The sequence below is a fragment of the Lycium barbarum genome, chromosome 8 (genome assembly GCF_019175385.1).
Source record: "Lycium barbarum isolate Lr01 chromosome 8, ASM1917538v2, whole genome shotgun sequence".
NCBI classification, from domain to species: domain Eukaryota; kingdom Viridiplantae; phylum Streptophyta; class Magnoliopsida; order Solanales; family Solanaceae; genus Lycium; species Lycium barbarum.
The window spans coordinates 97,991,772-98,011,953 of record NC_083344.1 but is presented as its reverse complement, the minus strand read 5'-3'; the positions used below and the strand labels follow the sequence as shown (position 1 = coordinate 98,011,953).

The 20,182-nt window shown below is 38.3% G+C and overlaps 2 long non-coding RNA genes and 1 other non-coding gene across 3 annotated transcripts in view; 1 reads left to right on the top strand and 2 right to left on the bottom strand.

Moving 5' to 3' along the window:
• The first annotated feature begins 8,003 nt into the window (after nt 1-8,003).
• LOC132605197 (uncharacterized) lies at nt 8,004-8,782 on the top strand. The gene is made up of 3 exons (XR_009569096.1): nt 8,004-8,124; nt 8,260-8,335; nt 8,444-8,782. It is a non-coding gene; the product is annotated as an uncharacterized LOC132605197 (long non-coding RNA).
• Nucleotides 8,783-9,457: 675 nt separating this feature from the next.
• The window catches only part of LOC132605166 (uncharacterized), a 36,000-nt gene continuing 25,275 nt past the window's right edge, over nt 9,458-20,182 (bottom strand). Inside the window, exons 2-3 of the long non-coding RNA XR_009569070.1 lie at nt 10,502-10,562; nt 9,458-9,724 (exon numbers count right to left, since the gene is read on the bottom strand). This is a non-coding gene — a long non-coding RNA (uncharacterized LOC132605166). The remainder of the gene's footprint in view (nt 9,725-10,501; nt 10,563-20,182) is intronic.
• Nucleotides 13,824-13,930, bottom strand: LOC132608468 (small nucleolar RNA R71). Its single transcript, XR_009570388.1, has one exon. It is a non-coding gene; the product is annotated as a small nucleolar RNA R71 (small nucleolar RNA).

The following is a 20,182-nucleotide window of genomic DNA, read 5'->3' as shown; positions in this document are numbered from 1 at the left end:
TAATGATAACTGGGCCCAGCAATAATGCTGAAAAACAAGGGATGGCCTTCAATGATAAAGGAATCTACTTTAATAAAGTTTTTTACAAAATGTCTTTTGTTTGTTTTCAATTATTGTACTTTTTTCCTTTTTATCTTGTCGGCCAATTATGTAAAAATTGTTGGCCATTGTACTGTTATTTAATTTTTTTTGTTGTATCGATCCTCTATATGAAAGATCCTTTTATTATGAGAAGAGCCAAGTTATAGAAACCACCTTCTCTCTCTTTGTATAATACTCCCAAATATAATAAAAGTTTGCAGTGTACAGCATATCAACCTCTTCTGAGCACAACCTTCATATATTAGGTAATTTTCTTTCATTTTGTTTTAAATTTTAATTTTAAGATTCATATTTAGCCTAAATGATAGACTAAACACCTGTGTTCGAACTATATCACACTAGACTACTAGGTATTATGGTGAAAATACTTTAATTAGTTAAAATTCACACCAAAATGGCAAGAAACCGGGTGCACACAAACGCATACTTGACACCAACCTCTGAAATTTCCAAATCTAATTTTCTTAACTGTTACCAGACATCCATCCAAGAAACAAAATCAAGCTAGCCTGATAAACAGACGAATACAGCAGCAGAGAAAATAAGCAGCGGGAACACAAAAAGAGAGGAGCACTTTACAGGGCTATCGAAATATCCGGAACTGACTTAAGAGTACTTAATCAGGTCCATAATCAACCACTAAGGCCTCATCAGTTGGATCGTAGAAGAACATAAACATCTGGACTAAACACTAAAAATGACAGCAAAACATAACAAACACTAGAGAGAAAACTATTTTAGTTGAGAAATGAAAATTTTTGTACTCATAAAAGCCTGAACTAAAGAAACCTCACCACAAAAGAACAAACAAGGGCGCTCCATGAAAAGTCAGAGCTCGGAAAGACCCAATGGCTGCTGAAAGCACAGAAAGAAGATAAGAGTCAAGTGCAAAGCTGATGTAACCCATACTACCTAAGAAATCACTAGGAAAAATGCCAGAGAAGATTCGGAACGCCCTTTTTGCTACAGCAAAGACAATTTCCAGATTGTAGTGCAAGCACCAAAATGGCAAGAAACCGGGTGCACACAAACGCATATTTGACACCAACCTCTGAAATTTCCAAATCTAATTTCTTAACTGTTACCAGCCATCCATCCAAGAAACAAAATTAAGCTAGCCTGATAACAGAAGAATACAATAGCAGATTAAATAAGCAGCGGGAACACAAAAAGAGAGCAGCACTTTACGGGCTACCGAAATATCCGGAACTGACTTCAGGTCCATAATCAATCACCAAGGCCTCATCAGTTGGATAGTCAAAGAACATAAGCATCTGTACTAACAATAGCACCAGAATAAACAAACACTAACCAAAAAAACTATTTTGGTTGAGAAATGAAAATTTCTGTACTCATAAAAGCCTTAACTAAAGGAACCTTGACACAAATCGACAAACAAGGCCGTTCCATGAAAAGCATAATTCATGCCTCTGTAATGGCTGCTGCAAGCACAGAAAGAAGGGTACGGTTAAGTGCCAAGCTGATGTAACCCCTACTACCTAACATATCACTAGGAAAAATGCCAGAGACAAGATTCGAAACCCTCTTTTTGTGGCAGCAAAGACAATATCCAGATTGTAGTGCAAGCACCAAAATGGCAAGAAAGAGGGTGCACACAAACGCATACTGGCCACCAACCTTTGAAATTTCCAAATCTAATCAACTATTACCACAACATCCATCCAACAAACAAAATCAAGCTTGCGTGATAAACAGAAGAAACGGAAGCAGAGAAAATAAGCAGCGAGAACACCAAAAGAGAGGAGCACTTTACAGGGGCTATCGAATTATCCAGAACTGACTTCAAGTACTTAATCAGGTGTCCATAACCATCAACCACCAGGGCCTCATCAATTGGATGGTCAAAGGACATAAGCATCTGTACTAAAAAACTAAAAATAGCACCAGAATAAACAAACACTAACCAAAAAAACTATTTTGGTTGAGAAACCTAAATTTCTGTACTCATAAAAGCCTGAACTAAAGGAACCTTGACACAAATGGACAAACAAGGCCGTTCCATGAAAGCATAATTCATGGCTCTGTAATGGTTGCTGCAAGCACAGAAAGAAGGGAACAGTTAAGTACAAAAGCTGATGTAACCCCTACTACCTAAGAAATGACTAGGAAAAATGCCAGACACAAGATTCAAAACCCCCTTTTGTTGCAGCAAAGACAATATCCAGATTGTAGTGAAAGCACCAAAATGGCAAGAAACAGGGTGCACACAAACGCATACTGGACACCAACCTTTGAAATTTCCAAATCTAATCCTCTTCAACTGTTACCACACATCCATCCAACAAACAAAATCAAGCTTGCGTGATAAACAGAAGAAACGGCAGCAGAGAAAATAAGCAGCGAGAACACCAAAAGAGAGGAGTGTTTTCCGAGGGCTATCGAAATATCCAGAACTGACTTCAAGTACTTAATCAGGTGTCCATAACCATCAACCACCAGGGCCTCATCAGTTGGATGGTCAAAGAACATAAGCATCTGTACTAAAAAATTAAAAATGCCACCAGAATAAACAAACACTAGCCAAAAAAACTATTTTGGTTGAGAAATGAAAATCTGTACTCAACAAAAGCCTGAACTAAAGGAACCCTGACACAAATGGACAAACAAGGCCGTTCCATGAAAAGCATAATTCATGGCTCTATAATGGCTGCTGCAAGCACAGAAAGAAGGGAAATGTGCAAAGCTGATGTAACCCCTACTACCTAAGAAATCACTAGGAAAAATGCTCGGCACAAGATTCAAAACCCCTCTTTTTGTCGCAAGCACCAAAATAGCAAGAAACCGGGTGCACACAATCGCATGCTGGACACCAACCTTTGAAACTTCCATTTCCAAAATCTAATCCTCTTGAACTGTTACCACACATCCATCGAACAAACAAAATCAAGCTCGCGTGATAAGCAGAAGAAACGGCAGCAGAGAAATTAAGCAGCGAGAAAACCAAAAAGAGGCGCACTTTACGGGGCTAACGAAATATCCAAAACTTACTTCAAGTACTTAATAATCAGGTATCCATAACCATCAATCACCAGGGCCTCATCAGTTAGATGGTCAAAGAACATAAGCATAAAAAAGGGCAGCCCGGTGCACTAAGCTCCCGCTATGCGCGGAGTCCGGGGAAGGGCCGGACAGGTCAAAGAACATAAGCATCTGTACTAAAAAATAAAAATGGCAGTAGAATACAACAAACAATAGTGAAAAGAACTATTTTGGTTGAGAAATGAAAATATCTGTACTCATAAAGGCCTGAACTAAAGGAACCTCAACACAAATGGACAAACAAGGCCGTTCCATGAAAAGCATAATTCATGGCTCTGCAATGGCTGCTGCAAGCACAGAAAGAAGGGAACAGTTAAGTGCAAAGCTGATGTAACCCCTACTACCTAAGACATCACAAGGAAAAATGCCAGACACAAGATTCGAAACCCCTCTTTTTTGTCACAAGCACCAAAATGGCAATAAACCAGCAAACACCCTTGACACGTATTCTCCACTGGAATTCAGACCTCAACCTCTAGATCTGGAAATTTGACTTATTTTCCAAACTTTCGACATATTAAACAACGAAGAACTGCACACAAACACATACTGGACACCACCCTTTGAAATTTCCATTTCAAATCTAATCCTCTTAACTGTTACCACACATCCATCCAACAAACAAAATCAAGCTGGCGTGATAAACAGAAGAAACGGCAGAAAAAAAAAAATAAGCAGCGAGAACACCAAAAGAGAGGAGCACTTTACGGGGCTATCGAAATATCCAGAACTGACTTCAAGTGCTTAATCAGGTGTCCATAACCATCACCCACCAGGGCCTCATCAGTTGGATGGTCAGAGCCATAAGAATTTGGACTAAAAAACTAAAAATGGCAGCAAAATACAACACTAGTTGAAAAAAAAAAAAAAAACTATTTTGGTTGAGAAATGAAAATCTTCTTACTCATAAAAGTCTGAACTAAAGGAACCTCGACACAAATGAACAAACAAGACCGTCCATGAAAGCACAATTCATGGCTCTGCAAGACCCAATGACTGCTGCAAACACAGAAAGAAGGGAACAGTTATAAGAACAGCAACGCTGATGAAACCCATACCACCTAAGAAATCACTAGAAAAGATGCCCGAGACAAGATTCGAAACCCCCTTTTTATCCAGATTGCAGTGCAGGCACGAAAAGGACTTGCACACAAACGAATACAAATTTTCCAAATCCAATGCTCTATCTGTCACCGTGTGATCTACGGATTCATCCAACAAACAAAATCAGGATGGTGTGATAATCAAAAGAAAACAGAAGCAGAGAGAAAAAAAGTAGCTAGAAACCCAAAAGTAAAGGAGCACTTCATGGCTCTATCAAAGATCCAGGATTACTTTTGAGTACTTAACGGGTGTCCATAACCATAAGTCGGATCATCATAGAAAGTAAGCATCTGAACTTCCACATAGCAGCAGTTTTGACAAAGCTCCAAAACACCGAAATATCCAATACCGATTTCCAAAGACCTGGGAACTGCTGCAACTTGCCGACCACAAACATCGAAGCATTGTATTTAGATGCCCATCCGTGTTATCTTGACAACTAACACCACACCTTTCAAAAGGGGAAACATAAAACATAAACACAGAGATCATAGCATAGGGAAAATCTCACAACGAAAACCTCAGAATCGGCAAAGCTTAATTCCCCAAAATCGCATCTAAGAATGGACCTCACCAGCTTTGAATTTCTTAAAATTGAAAATTAATCAAAGGATTGCAATTAAGAACTCATATAACTGTAATACACAAGAAACAGGATGAGAACAAAATAAACAAATAAATAAACCACACACAAGGAAGGAAGGAAAGAAAGGATAAGAACATTGAGACCAAGGCGTTCTCCTATGATCATTACCCGGACCTGATCAAACATTGCCGACATTGACATACAAACAACGAATCAGAAATTCGAAGAGAAACAGAACTAATTGGGAATTGAATGTCACAAAACAAAAACCCAGAAGAACTCCCAAACACTGATCGCTCCCAGCTCGAAGCGCTTGTCCCGATCGAATTGAATCTCACAAATCAAAAACAAATAAGATGAACCAATTTTTAACAATTCAAGGGTAAGGAGATGTATATAACAAATAACCAAACCGATTGCCACCGGACAAACCTCATCTTCCAAAATACTCCAAAGAACATCATACATCATATAAATCTGAAACACAAAACAGTCTCCATAATAATTATGTAGATCTTGATTAAACACTGCGAATGCCCACGAGTTATCAAGAAACAATCTCTAATTCTCAACACCAAATCTAACATCAAAACGGATTGAAAACCACAAACATATAACAGATGGCCAAGAAATCAAAACCAAACCGATCAATCTACTAACTGGTAATTAAGGCAATCAATGGCCTAATCTTCCAAAGATGTAAATCTGAAACACCAAACAGTCTCAATGTTATCAGAGCAAGTTTTTTTCCAATTCAAATATTTCTTGGAATTGCTCTAAACTTTTTCAATCCACAGTTGTTCTTTCATAGAAATCGCAAAATCGATCTAATACTCCTCCACGAAAAATAAGAAAGTCAACATAATTACAAAGGCTGCAAACACGCAAGAAAATATCAACAAACAATTCTCTAATTGATAAGTGAAAGAACCTCAAATCCTAACCTCAACAGCACCAAATCAGATTGAAAGCCACAATACATCCGTTATGTGTATATATACACACACACACGGGATAAAATAATTGTATTTATTTATAAGATTGTGGGGGGGTTTAGGATGGACGGCTATGATTTAAAGCCATCAAGAAAACACGCGGGATGCAAGGGGATGTATTTGGACCAGGAACATTTTAAAGGCGGTATTGAGTCGGTGATAGAATAATTTAGCATTATTTCCATTAAGTATTAGCTGGTCCACCAATATAATATGCCTGTCAAAGCTTCTTTAAAAGTTATTGGAAACCAGAATGATATATTTCTATCATCATATATAAACATCTATCACCAAATTCAAGATATAAAAATAGTACGCTAATTTTATCAAATAAGTATTATTTATGTTATATTTGTCTGTTACATAATTAATTTAATGTAATTGTAGGTTAAATATATTTTATTGATAAGTTTTCATAATAATTGGATAATTTTTAAAGAAAAAATTATTTATGAGGAAGCAAATTTGGTAGGAAACTTAGCAAATATAAAAGGACGCAAGTGATTCGATATTCTATAAACATGATAGAGCATGATAATTACAACTGGATGAAGATCATTTAGTATTTTTATGATTTTGTGAGAATGCGATTTTTATTTATAGATAGATATCTTTAAATATTTATTAAATTTTCACTCATTAGTTTATGTTTCGAGGTTTTATTCTAGTTAAATGTGGTTTTAACCTTACTTTTAGATGAAATTCAAGAAACAACCTAAATTCATTAAAATGAGCCTCAAGAATCAATTTAGTTTTTCATATAATTAGTTTTTAGTTAATCAAACAAGAGATTATGAATATAATTTAATTTTGAATTTGACTGGTAATGCTACCTTCATCTTTAACACTATACAATACCATCCAATAATTTTTACTTTTTGTATTTGTAATCACATACAATATTACTAAAGAAGCAACATGTTGGAGGTTTAAACTAATAGAGGAACATATGATGTGAGAAATGTTTAAATGTAAAGTAAGATCTCATAAATGCTTCAGTTGAAAAAAAAAATTGGCTCTAATGTTACCTAAATTTTACTGGTCTAAGGACAAATAATTTAAAAGGTACTTCACTCGATTCATATTATATGGTGTTTTTAGCTTGGCACCCCTAAAAAGTAAGAAATCTTTTGACTGAATTAATCCTGAATTAATTACTTTCAATTTAATACTATTTCTTGCTTTTGAAATTATTCACTTATCGAAATAAAGGTAAATTTGAAAAAATAATAATACATGCTTGAATATATAAATAATTAATTATTTTAAATTAAATATAAAAATTAAAACAACATATAATACAGATCAAAGGGATAAACTAATAAGTAACAAGAAGAGATTTTTAAAAAAAATCAAACAACACACTAATTATAAAAGCCCATGTGAAAGTGGTCTTCATTGATAATGAGAGCAAAAATAAGCAAATGAAATTTAGCAAGGACAAATCAAATCAGCCACCTATAAGAATTCTATATGATGATGTGAGGATGTGAGGACGACAAAACCCTCACATCCTCACTTATATTAAGTAGTAATATGCTTCGTTATTATAAATTTAAAGGCAATGGGCACTATAGACATTTATTAATTAGCTAGTTGTGCATCTAATTCCAATCTCAAAAAATCAATGAAAAATAAAAGGAAACCAAACCAGAACAAACTGGGATGATGGAATTGTATTCCTAGCGAGTATATTTATGGGATTGTTGGGGATTATATGATTAATAATTAAAGCCATGAAGACAAACAACGCTGTATTTGGACCAACAATACTACAAAGGGGGTGGTTTTGGGTAGGTGCAATTAATTACGTGGTCCACTAACACATTTTTGACTAAGCTTTTTACATAAATTTTAGTAGCCCCAATAATTAATATCTATATCTATATTATATTAAGAGCACGAAGGACTTAGAAATATTGATTGAAATTTTTGTTCTTTATTAAAAACTCTACAATAGACAAAATAGTCATTTAATAATATTTAAATAGTCATTTAATAATATTTAGGACTTTAAATCAATTATAATTTATTTATTAAATCTTTCCTTATTTGACTAAAAGTCTGAATATTAGGACTTTAAATCGGTTTTAAAAATCTGATATAATTCTTTTCCTAAATTAGGGTTAGCAAAGGGCATCTATAAAAGCATAATTAAAAACTAGAATAACCTCTCTAAAAAATAATCATTGCACGAGTTCTCAAAGTTGCCAGCCTATAATTAGGTATGATTTTTGATTTCGCTATCCCCACAAACTCTTCAAGATGCCCAATACAGTAAGGAAATTATTTGTTTCATCTTTGATATTTTCCACACACATTACATTTACTGATTTAACATTTGATTTTGTTGAATTTTGTGCTAAACTGCTAATGAATTTATGACATTCATTAAACCTATTCGTTTTGTAGGATCAGACCTTCCAAACTTCCAACTAATCGGAGAATTCAAGCATTCACGATAATTATGAATTACGGTGAAAAGAAGGTGCATCTATATTTATTTACATGATATTTTACTGATTTAACATCTTGATTTTGTTGGATTTTTGTGCTAATGGATTTATGACATTTATTAAACCTATTCGTTTCGTAGGATCTGACCTGACAAACTTCTAGATAATCGGAGAATTCAAGAAAAGGTCATGGCAAGACAAGTCGTTAATAAGTGTCAAGTGCAGTGATGTAAAGAGTTGATTAGGAGCTATTAGATTCAGCTGAACCGCAATTGAAATTGTACATTAGCCCCTTTTAAAGGATATCAATCATATTTCCTTTGTTGAGTTGTACTTTTCTCCGCATATCTTGTATGCAGATTCTTTGAGTTACATTCTCTTTATATACCATACTAACATATTTAACTCAATTTTATGCTGATTTTTTCTTTGCAGTGGACACCACTAGAGTTAAGTGTACCGCCTTGAATATGATAGACATTTTTTTTTGTTGGATAGAAGATGTCGGTTAAGGTGACAATTTTTCTTTAACCAATTTATTTTCTCTTTTCAACTTCTCTTGTAATGTCGTAAGAAATTTTCCTGCAATTAACTTATCTTTAATAAATCAATTTGACAGTGAATCAACTTGAAGTTATTACATTGCATCGATGGAACTACAGACTTGCATATTGATCTTGATGTGTGTGCTATAAGACACATGATAAGAGTGTTAATGAACCTATTTGTCATTGAAGATTGGGTGCATAGTATTTAGTATAACCGTTTTTTCAATTCCCGACATGTATGTTAATTGTTTATAAATTTGTATAACCATAAAAGTATGTGCACCTCCTTGTCCAATCAATTCGTCCTTCAGATTTTTCTTCTTTATTACCTTTTTCACATGAAAAAAATTCTATGATTGATATAGTTTTGCAGAAACTTATCTCTTATTCTTTTTTTTTATTATTATGAGACCTGCTAGTTATCAAGAAGGACCTAAAAAGAACTTTTGAAGAGAAACAATAACCTAATCAGCAAATTCAAGAAACGTTCTCTTCTCTCTCTTCCTATTTTCATGCAAAACCCTACTACGTAGATCTGAAACTTGTCATCCATGGCCACTATGGCCGTTGGTCAGACCACCATGGTGGCTGACCAACCTTCTATGACAACAAAACAGGGAGAAGAACAACCACAAACCAAATTACAATACGCCAACCTCTTCAAACCAGCAGTTTTGAATGAAAACACTCAAACACAAATACAACCAGATGCTCAAATTCCAATCAAAAGAATTACTTTCCTACAAGGACAGCCTTATGTTAAATGGACAGAGGAAGTAGCCCGGATGAATGCGATTGAGGAGCTTCCATATGCAGTAGTTGGGAAATTCTCTTATGGATGGCCGGACATTGGTCAATTGCGTACAATGACACCTGCACAATGTGGAATTACAGGTGAATGTCGAATAGGTTTCTTTAGAAGTCACCATGTTCTTATCAGATTAACATTATGGGAAGACTTTGTAAACCTCACATCCAAGGAAGCATATTATCTCAATGATAAGGAAGGGTATTCATATCAGATGAGACCATTAATCTATAATTCAAAATTCAAGGTGGATGAGGAAACATCAAAGGCAATGGCTTGGATCTCATTTCCTGATTTATTGCCTACATATTTTGTAAAGGAATCTCTTTTCACTCTTGCATCTGTAGTAGGCACACTATTACATCTTGATTTGGTAACTATCAATAAAACCAGACCTAGTTGTGCTAGGGTTAAGGTTTTAGTAGATTTACTTGTAGATCTACCCAAATCAGTGATGATAGATATTGAAAATGAAAACACAGGGGATATAAGGACAGTGAATGTGAAAATACAATATCACTACCTTCCCAAGTATTGCAAGGAATGTAAGTTACAGGGGTATGATGAATATGACTGTAGAGTAATCAACCCTGAGTTAGGATATGGGAGAAATGAACTAAAGGTGGCTGATGAAGGTAATCAAGAGTCACACAATGGGGAACATGGGAAAAAAGGTGTGAAGAGGCAGGAGAATAATAACAGTGAAATAGATAAAGTACATGGAAAAGCAGGACAAAAAGACACTCAGGAGCAGGACAAAGGGAAACAAAAAAAAAACACCTGGTAATGGCACAAGCAAAGGGGTGGAAACTCAGAAGCACAAGGGGTAATATAATCATTACCAGCACTCTGCAAGAATGTTGTCCAGTGGAAGAATGATAGGCAATCCAGGAAACTGGAACCCTGTAAAAGAAAATAGAAAATCAGGTGATTGTAATCAATGCAAGCAAGATGATAATGGAAAATCAAATCAAGGCAATCAAAAGAAGTCTGATGAAGCAGGCAACACAATCCAAACAAACAACTAATTTGCAGCTTTAAGTGATGAAGAACAAGTAGACAATAATGAAGTAAAAGGTCAAAAAGTACAGAAGAAAGCCAAGGAGACAACAAAAAGTATGAAGAAGATACCGAGAGAAAATGTAGAAGGTGAGCACAGTAGCACAACCAAAGAGAATGAGATGGAAAAGGATTTAGTGCCTAGTCAGACCAAAGAGATAACCATCAACAAAGATAATAGTCAAACAAAGCAAAGTGAGGCAAATCAGCCAAATTCTCTTAAAAATAAAGAAACTGAACAGGAAGTAAACAAACCTATGGAGACTGAATAGAGAAAAGAGCATGGGCTGCATGCTGTGGACTTGAATAAGGAACCAGATAAACCCCCAGATGATCTAACTGAGTTAACAACTGGAGAAGAGGAAAGTGAAAACAATGACTGATGTGCCGCGGATTTGTGGCACATTCGACGCCTTTTTACTATGAATTTTGGTTGTTTTCAAGTAAGTCTGGTTCTTGTTAATATGTTTTTGTTGTGTTTTAGGAAAACAATAGCCCAAAAGCAAAAACAAAGAACAAGGGAAAAATTGGCCAGAAATGAAGAATCGACGTTCCGTCGATTAGCCGACGGTCAGTCCTTCGAAGCGTCTATAAGCTCGATTTTCCAGTGATGACAAAGTTGAAGACGACAAAAGACGGAGACATCGACGAAGCGTCGAACTGATCGGCGCTTCGTCGTTTGTGTTGTCAATCAAGATCTGTCAACAAAAAGAGAAAAAGACGGAACACTCGACGGAGCGTCGAACTGGTCGACGACGCCGTCGAATGGATCACACTGCTAAAGATACAAAGGACGGAGGAATCGACGGATCGTCGAACGATCGACGGTCTGTCGATCTTGCTATCGGGGACAATTTTGTCAGTCGTTGCTGTGCGTTTTTTGGAGCCTATTTAAAGAACATTTTAGGTTTTTTTTTAGCAGCCAATTTTATTTTTAACCACGTGAACAAAGTTCCATTGGTGGGTGATGATGTGCCGTGAATTTTAGCACATTTTATGCCTTTGTAACTAGACATGTTGCTTGATTTTAAGTGTTTTTACATTGTTTCTTATGTTATTTTTGTGTTTTATAGGGTTGATTAACTAAGGATTGGAAATGAGAAGTAATGCTGAAAAAACGGACAAATTGGAGCTAAGCGACGCTCCGTAACTCATGTTACGGACCGTAACTCGTGTTACGGACCGTAACTCGTGTTACGGACCGTAACAGGGTCCGTAACTCATGTTACGGTCCGTACCTTTGAACCGTAACAGGGCCTGAATTTCCAGAAAGTTTTCATTGAAACCATCAGTGTTACGGTGGAGTGTTACGGTCCGTAACTCATGTTACGGTCCGTAACATGTCACCGTAACATGAGCTAAATTTCCAGAGAGTTTCAATAAAACCTTCAGTGTTACGGTTTAGTGTTACGGTCCGTAACTCATGTTACGGTCCGTAACCCTTCATCGTAACATCATCCAAAATTCCAGAGAGTTGCCAAGTAATTGTCACCACTTACGCTTCAGAAGGACGGACCGTAACACAGGGTACGATCCGTCGCATGGTGGTCGTAACGTCAAAGTGGTCAAATGACGAAATGAAGGACGGACCGTAACCTGAGTTACGGTCCGTAACAATGCGGCGTAAGGGCATTTTTGTCCAGAAACTTGGCGCGATTTTTGGCTCTATAAATACATAATGTAGGGTTTTAATTCAAGATTCAGATTTTATTTTAGAGGCATAAACCCTAGTTTTTTAATCTTGAAGTGGTTGGAGCATTTAAGGCAACAACTTCACTCTCATTCCATCTTGTATTAGTATTGTAAGTGTATTATGTTAATCTTTAAGCTTTTTCTATCAAGAAACATTATGAGTAGCTAATTTCAATTCTAAGGTTGTGAATCCCATGATGGGTATTATGTGAATGAGTTTCTATTATTGATATATGCATAATGGTTGTTGTTATTTATTCTATCTTTGAGTTGTAACGTTGGGTAATGATTGCAAGCATTAGCCGAAGCCATTATATTGACTTTTCTTGGGAAAGAGAGTCAATATTGGTAAGATTGAATAACAATGACTCGAGGCGTTAACCCTCGTTTAATAGACTAACTTAGGAATAAGAATAAGTCTAAATTGGCATCATTGGTCGCTCTTCGATTGTAACTCTTTTATATTCGGAAGAATCATAAAGAGGAAATACTGCTTAACTGTTGGGAAACATTAAGAAGTCTTTAAGAGACCAAGTGCATATTCATAGAACAACCATTAGAAGTATATCACTTTGAAACCTGAAGCATAATATCTAATCAAATTGGGGAACACAACCTTAGTCTCTCTCTCTCACATTAATTACATTTTAAGTCAAAGTATTAAATTACATTATTCAACAATCAATTCAAACTATCCGGAATAGGATTAAAGCATCTAAAGACCGGTATCACATACGATTAGTACTCTTTTCTCTCCATATTCCCTGTGGGATTCGACCCCAACCTTGTTGGGTTACTATATTTGACAACGTCCGCTTTACGCCATTAATAGGTGTAATTTGAGCGTATCAAATTTTGGCGTCGTTGCCGGGGAATACGGTTCAGAAATTACTAATTGTTGTGTACTATTCTTTAAAACTTTTTCTATTCCATCACACCTCGTTTGCTGTTTTAGTGAACCAGGTGAACATGGCTGGAAGACCCCATCGCAATCAAGGGAACCAAGGGGGGATCCAAGTGAACCATCCTGCACCAGAAGAAGAGGAGGATGAGAATGTATTTGCAAAATTCATCGACGAAGCTGATTATGCTTCTGCTGTAGTTCCCCCGAGAACAGGAAATGCTAATTTCAAAATTGATAGTTCTATCTATCAGCTATTGAAACTTGAAGGCTATTTCCGAAATTCTTCGGAGGACTGTCCACTTCGACACCTAAAGAATTTCGTGCATGTATGTTCCCAACAATCTCAAGGTGCTGTTCCTGCTGATGCACTGCGACTGCGGGTTTTCAAATATTCCTTAGCTGGCCAAGCTAGGGAATGGTATGAAAAGCTCCCGAGCAATACTATTCATACCTGGAATGAGCTGGCCAATATCTTTCTAAAAAAATGGTTCCCACCCAGCAAAAAGGCTGAGCTTCGGGATAAGATTTTTGGGTTTAAACAACTTCCAGGGGAACAACTATATGCTGCATGGGAGAGGTTCAAATATTATCTAGCTCAATCTCCGACTCATGGATTTCCAGATGCAATTCTCACAGAGAAGTTCTACAAGGGGCTAGATACAATGAATCAAATAGCTGTCAACACTGCAGCTGGGGGATGCTTCATGGACAAATCCTTTGTCAACATCACCCGGTTGCTCGACAAGCTTACTACCCATAATCAAGCCTGGCATTCGACTGATAGCGAATTCCTATCATATGGTAGTCCCTCTGTGGCCGCGGTGGCCAAAGAAAATCTTGAGCGAGATCATGCGTTCGCTCAATTGCAAACCACCGTGGATTTATTATCCAAAAGACTTATGGAGAAAGAGGCCAAATGTGTAAATGTTATCGATGAGATGCCACCTCATGCTCCCGGAATGTATCAAGTTTCTGACGAAACTTATCTTGAGGGGCAGCCACAATATGAGGATGCGAATTATGTCAATAACTCGCAAGGGGGTTATCAACGGCAAAACTACCAAGGTTCCGGTAATCACCCATGGCAAAGGCCTCAACAAAATTACCAAGGACAGAATTATGGAAGAACTGATCAGGGTAATCCCAATCAAAGGAATTACAATAACAATAATTATGGCAACAAGAGCTCTAACCCCTACATTCCACCTAGGGGGCAAGCATCCAATTCCCAGCCATGGAAAGATAATTCAGCTACTAACTCTGCTGGTAACACGTCTAATGATTCTGCAGAACTGAAGAGTATGATGCAGAAAATGCTGATGAATCAAGACAGAACAGAGAGCACAATCAAGGGAGTGTCCCAGGTCCAACTATCGTATTCAGCTTCCATTCAGAAGCTTGAAGCGCAATTCAGAGACCTTTCCCGAGAAGTGCATACTCCTCAACGGGGACAATTACCGAGTGATACAGTTCCTAATCCAAAAGGTAGTGGAGTGAACTCTGTGGAGAATGTACTTGCCATTAGCACCAGAAGTGGAAAAATACTTCAGGGTGACAATAAAAAGCCAATTGATCAGGAACCAATTGTTGAAAAAGAAGCGCAGCCTAATGTATTGGATGATATTGTCGAGGAAGAAGCAGGGGAGAAATTCCCCATTGTAGTTGAAGAAGAGCTGAATCTTAATAAACCAAAGGAACCGGTGGAAACCCAAGAAAAGGGGAAGGCAAAACTTTCCGGTGCTCTTCGCCCTTTGAGCCAATTGTTCAAATCTTCACCACCTTTTCCTCAAAGGCTGGTGAGAAAAACAGAAGATGAGAAGTGCTTGCGATTTTATGATCAACTCAAGCAGTTAACGATGAATTTTCCGTTCATGGATGCTGTCCAAGAAATGCCTGGCTTTGCTAAGTATTTGAAGGACCTTTTAACAAAGAAGAAAAAACCATTGAAACATGACACTGTGGGCATCACTCACCGCGTTAGTGCCATTCTTTCCAAGACCACAGTGCAAAAGAGGGAAGATCCTGGAGCATTCACAATTCCATGCACCATAGGGCAGCAAAATTTTGCTAGGGCTTTATGTGATAACGGGGCTAGCATAAATCTTATGCCCCTGGAAATTTTTATGAGATCAGGGTTAGCGATGCCGAGGCCAACTACCATGAGATTGCAGATGGCTGACAGATCGATAAAAAGGCCAGTGGGGGTAGTTGATGATGTACTGGTTCAAATCGGGAAATTCCTTCTGCCGGCAGATTTCGTGATTCTTGATTGTGCTATTGATCAAGAAATTCCTATTATTCTGGGAAGACCTTTCCTTGCCACAGGGAGAGCTCTTATGGATTCCGAGAAGCACGAAATAAAGTTTCGGGTGAACGATGAGGAGGTGACTTTCCACGCAAGCAGAGGTATGAAATTACCTAGTCCTTATCAAAGTATTTCAGTCATCAATTCTGTTGATGAGGTGGATGTTGCTGTGGAATTCAAAATGGAGGAAGAATGTTTGAGTGAAGCACTATCGGCCATCTTGGTAAATTTTGATGCTGAACAAATGGAGGGATATACTGAGACAATAAATGCACTCATCGGTCTGGGGTCTTACTCTTATGAGCCCAAGAAACTATCTCTTGATCTAGAGAAGCGAACAACTCCTCCAGCAAAACCCTCAATTATTAAGCCACCGAAGTTGGATCTCAAGCAACTTCCAGCTCATCTTAAATATGTGTTTCTTGAAACGAATGCCTCCCTCCCAGTTATTGTGTCATCACTTCTGAATGAGGGCCAAATCCAAAGACTCATCGAAGTATTGAGAAAGCATTTAAGAGCTTTGGGATGGACTATTGCAGACATCCGGGGGATTCCCGCCGGAATTTGTGAGCACCGAATACAGTTGGAGGAGGAAAGTTCGCCGAGTGTTGAGCATCAGCGAAGATTAAATCCACCGATGCAAGAGGTGGTGAAGAAGGAGATAATTAAGTGGTTAGATGCTGGGGTGGTTTACCCGATTGCCAACAGTCCATGGGTAAGCCCAGTTCAGTGTGTGCCAAAGAAAGAGGGCATCACTGTTGTCCCTAACTCTAAAAATGAGTTGATTCCGACAAGGAATGTCACCGGTTGGAGAGTGTGTATGGACTATCGGAAGCTGAATACCGCATCTTGCAAGGACCACTTCCCTATGCCTTTTATTGATCAAATGCTTGATCGGCTAGCCGGAAGATCTTATTACTGTTTCTTGGATGGGTACTCAGGATACAACCAGATCAACATTGCGTTGGAAGACCAAGAAAAGACTACTTTCACTTGTCCCTATGGGACATTCGCTTTCAGCCGGATGCCATTTGGTCTTTGCAATGCACTAGCTACCTTCCAACGATGCATGATGTCCATATTCTCTGATATGGTTGAAAACTTTCTTGAAGTTTTCATGGATGATTTCTCTGTGGTGGGAGATTCATTCGATGAATGTTTGGGTCATCTTGATCGGGTGCTGCAACGGTGTGAGGAAACCAAACTCGTGCTCAACTGGGAGAAGTGTCATTTTATGGTCAAGGAGGGCATTGTCCTTGGCCATAAGATTTCAGAAAAAGGGATTGAGGTTGATCAAGCTAAAATCGATGTGATTTCACAACTCCCTCCGCCCGTTTCAGTAAAAGGAGTTCGGAGTTTCTTGGGGCACACCGGATTCTATAGAAGGTTTATCAAAGACTTCTCAAAAATTGCAAATCCCATGTGCAAACTCTTAGAAAAAGAATCCAAATTCAATTTTGATGAGAAGTGCATCAAGGCGTTTGACGAGTTGAAGCTGAAATTAACCTCCGCACCGATTGTGGTGTCCCCAGATTGGTCACTTCCCTTTGAATTAATGTGTGACGCCAGTGGTCTTGCAATTGGTGCTGTGCTTGGTCAGCGGCTAAACAAAATCCTACACCCAATTTATTATGCCAGCAAAACATTGAATGGAGCCCAGCTGAACTATACAGTAACGGAGCAAGAATTACTTGCTATTGTTTATGCTTTTGAAAAGTTCCGGGCTTATTTGTTGGGTGCCAAGGTAGTGGTTCACACTGACCATGCTGCATTGCGCTATTTGATGGCGAAAAAGGATGCTAAGCCTCGGTTGATAAGATGGGTGTTGTTGCTACAGGAATTTTACTTTGAAGTCAAAGACCGAAAAGGGTCAGAAAATCAAGTAGCTGACCATCTTTCCAGACTGGAAGCACCAGGGAGACCGAGTGATGTGCTAGATATTGATGACACTTTCCCGGATGAAAGAGTTTTGGTCATTTCCAATGATGTGGCACCATGGTATGCCGATATTGCCAATTATTTGGTAACTGGCATCGTTCCTGAAGAGTTGAAGACATATCAAAAGAAGAAGTTCTTGAGAGACTGCCGACAGTATTGTTGGGATGAGCCTTACTTATTCAGAACGTGTGCTGACAATATGATCCGGATATGTGTGGCGGAATCTGAGGTGATGGACATTTTGAAAGCGTGCCATGATTCTCCAGTTGGTGGACATCACAGTGGAAATCGAACAACAGCCAAGGTGCTAGAGTGTGGCTACTACTGGCCAGCCATTTATCGTGATGCAAATATGTTGGCACGCTCTTGTGATAAATGCCAACGCCAGGGCACAATAGGTCGGAGGCATGAAACTCCGATGAACTTTGTTCTTGAGGTGGAGCTATTTGATGTATGGGGAATTGATTTTATGGGGCCCTTCGTGAGCTCTTACGGCCTGAAATACATTCTTGTCGGAGTGGATTATGTCTCCAAATGGGTGGAGGCGGTGGCCTTGCCTAACAATGATGGTAGGAGAGTCAATGCGTTTCTTAAAAAGAACATCTTTACTAGATTTGGCACTCCTAGAGCTATTATTAGCGATGGTGGATCTCATTTCTGCAATAAACCATTTGCTGATCTTCTTGAAAAATATGGCGTGCATCACAGGGTTGCCACTCCATATCATCCTCAGACGAGTGGTCAGGTTGAGGTCTCAAACAGAGAAATTAAAAGCATCTTGGCAAAGATGGTCAATGTGAATCGCACTGACTGGTCTAAAAAGTTGGATGATGCTTTATGGGCATATCGCACGACATTCAAAACGCCTATAGGGACTTCACCGTATAAGTTGGTATTTGGGAAGGCATGTCATTTGCCTATTGAGCTTGAGCATAAAGCCCTTTGGGCATTGAAAAAGCTGAATATGGATTGGCATGAAGCAACCAAGCTGCGGTTGTTTCAAATCAACGAGATGGATGAATTTAGGAACAATGCCTATGAAAGTGCAACACCGTACAAGGAAAAGATGAAATACTATCATGACTCGAAGATCCTAAAAAGGGATTTTCAGCCAAAAGACTTGGTCTTGTTGTACAATTCACGCCTGAAGTTCTTTCCAGGCAAGTTAAAGTCCCGTTGGTCTGGCCCTTTTGAAATTGTGAGTGTATCCCCAAATGGAAGCGTCATTGAGGTGAAATCCGAGGATGGCACTCGGACGTTTAAGGTGAATGCACAAAGAGTGAAGCATTACCATTGGTGTATTGATGATGGTAAGGTCGTGGATAGGTATCGTTTGAAATATGGCTCCTGAACTCGAAAATGAGGTACCACGTCGAGCTGTGACGTTAAACCAAGCGCTGTGTGGGAGGCAACCCACATTTACCGCTTTGTAAGTAGTTTAAAGTTTGTATTGTCCTTGTATTCTTTTGTGTTGTTGATGTGCTAATGTGGTGGGATTTTGAGAACTGAAGGGACCAAATAACTGCTGAATGATTCAAGGCGACGCTCCATGTTACGGCCCGTAACTCATGTTACGGTCCGTATCATGAAGCGTAACAGGCAAAAAGAAAAAAATAAAAAAATCACTGAAGGATGAGGAAGAGTGTTACGGTACAAGTTACGGTCCGTCGTACGTATTACGGACCGTAACACTGGGTCGTAACGTTGATACAAAATCTGGGCTTCACTGGAAATTTTCAACATGTTACGCCAGGTGATACGGACCGTAACACGAGTTACGGTCCGTCGATTGGACTGCCAGGTCATTAATGAATAAGTGAAACGGGGTCGTTTGATGGACCGTAACACAAGATACGGTCCGTATCTCAGGATATGGTCCGTAACAGGTAACGTAATTGTCGGAAATGTTTAAATACATTACCGACGGTTCCCATTTCAAATTAAAAGGATTCTTAAAACGTTTTTCAACTCCCTCTCCCTCATAAATCCTCTCTTCTCTTCTTCACATCCTCCTTTCTTCATCTTTCCATTCTCCCCCATATTTCTCTAAAAATCTCTTTACTATCTTCTTATCACAATCCCTGTTGTAAGTTTGAGTTTCATCCTTACAATCGCCAACGATCAGGTATTACATGTCTTTGCTCTTTTCTTTTAGCTATCAATGCGAGTTCTATGATGCTCATGAGTAATTTCGTATAATATGCGTTGAAATTCGTGTTTTGGGCTGTGTTGGTTGAGTTTGAATTTCAATTGATAAGTTATGGGGGATTTGACAATGGTTGGGGGTTGGGATTGGTATTGGTGCTGTTTAAAAGATTCTTGGGCACGAGCAATTGCTTCCCACTGAATTGGAGGGCAAATCCGGTTAAAGGTTTCATTTGTGAAATTACTAAATCGGTTTGCCCACCAACTGTTCGATAAAAGTCCCCAATAAAAACTTTAATAAAACCGGGTGAAGTCTGAGTAACCCGAGGCATGTGAGGGGATATAATATTGTTTTACAACATACCCATGGGACATTAAGTCGAAAATCTTGGCCTCGTGCTTAAAACGAAAAAATTTGGCCAAGTCATTTGTTTGCTAATCTGTTGCCCGTCATTATGTGTTACGGACCGTAACGTACGT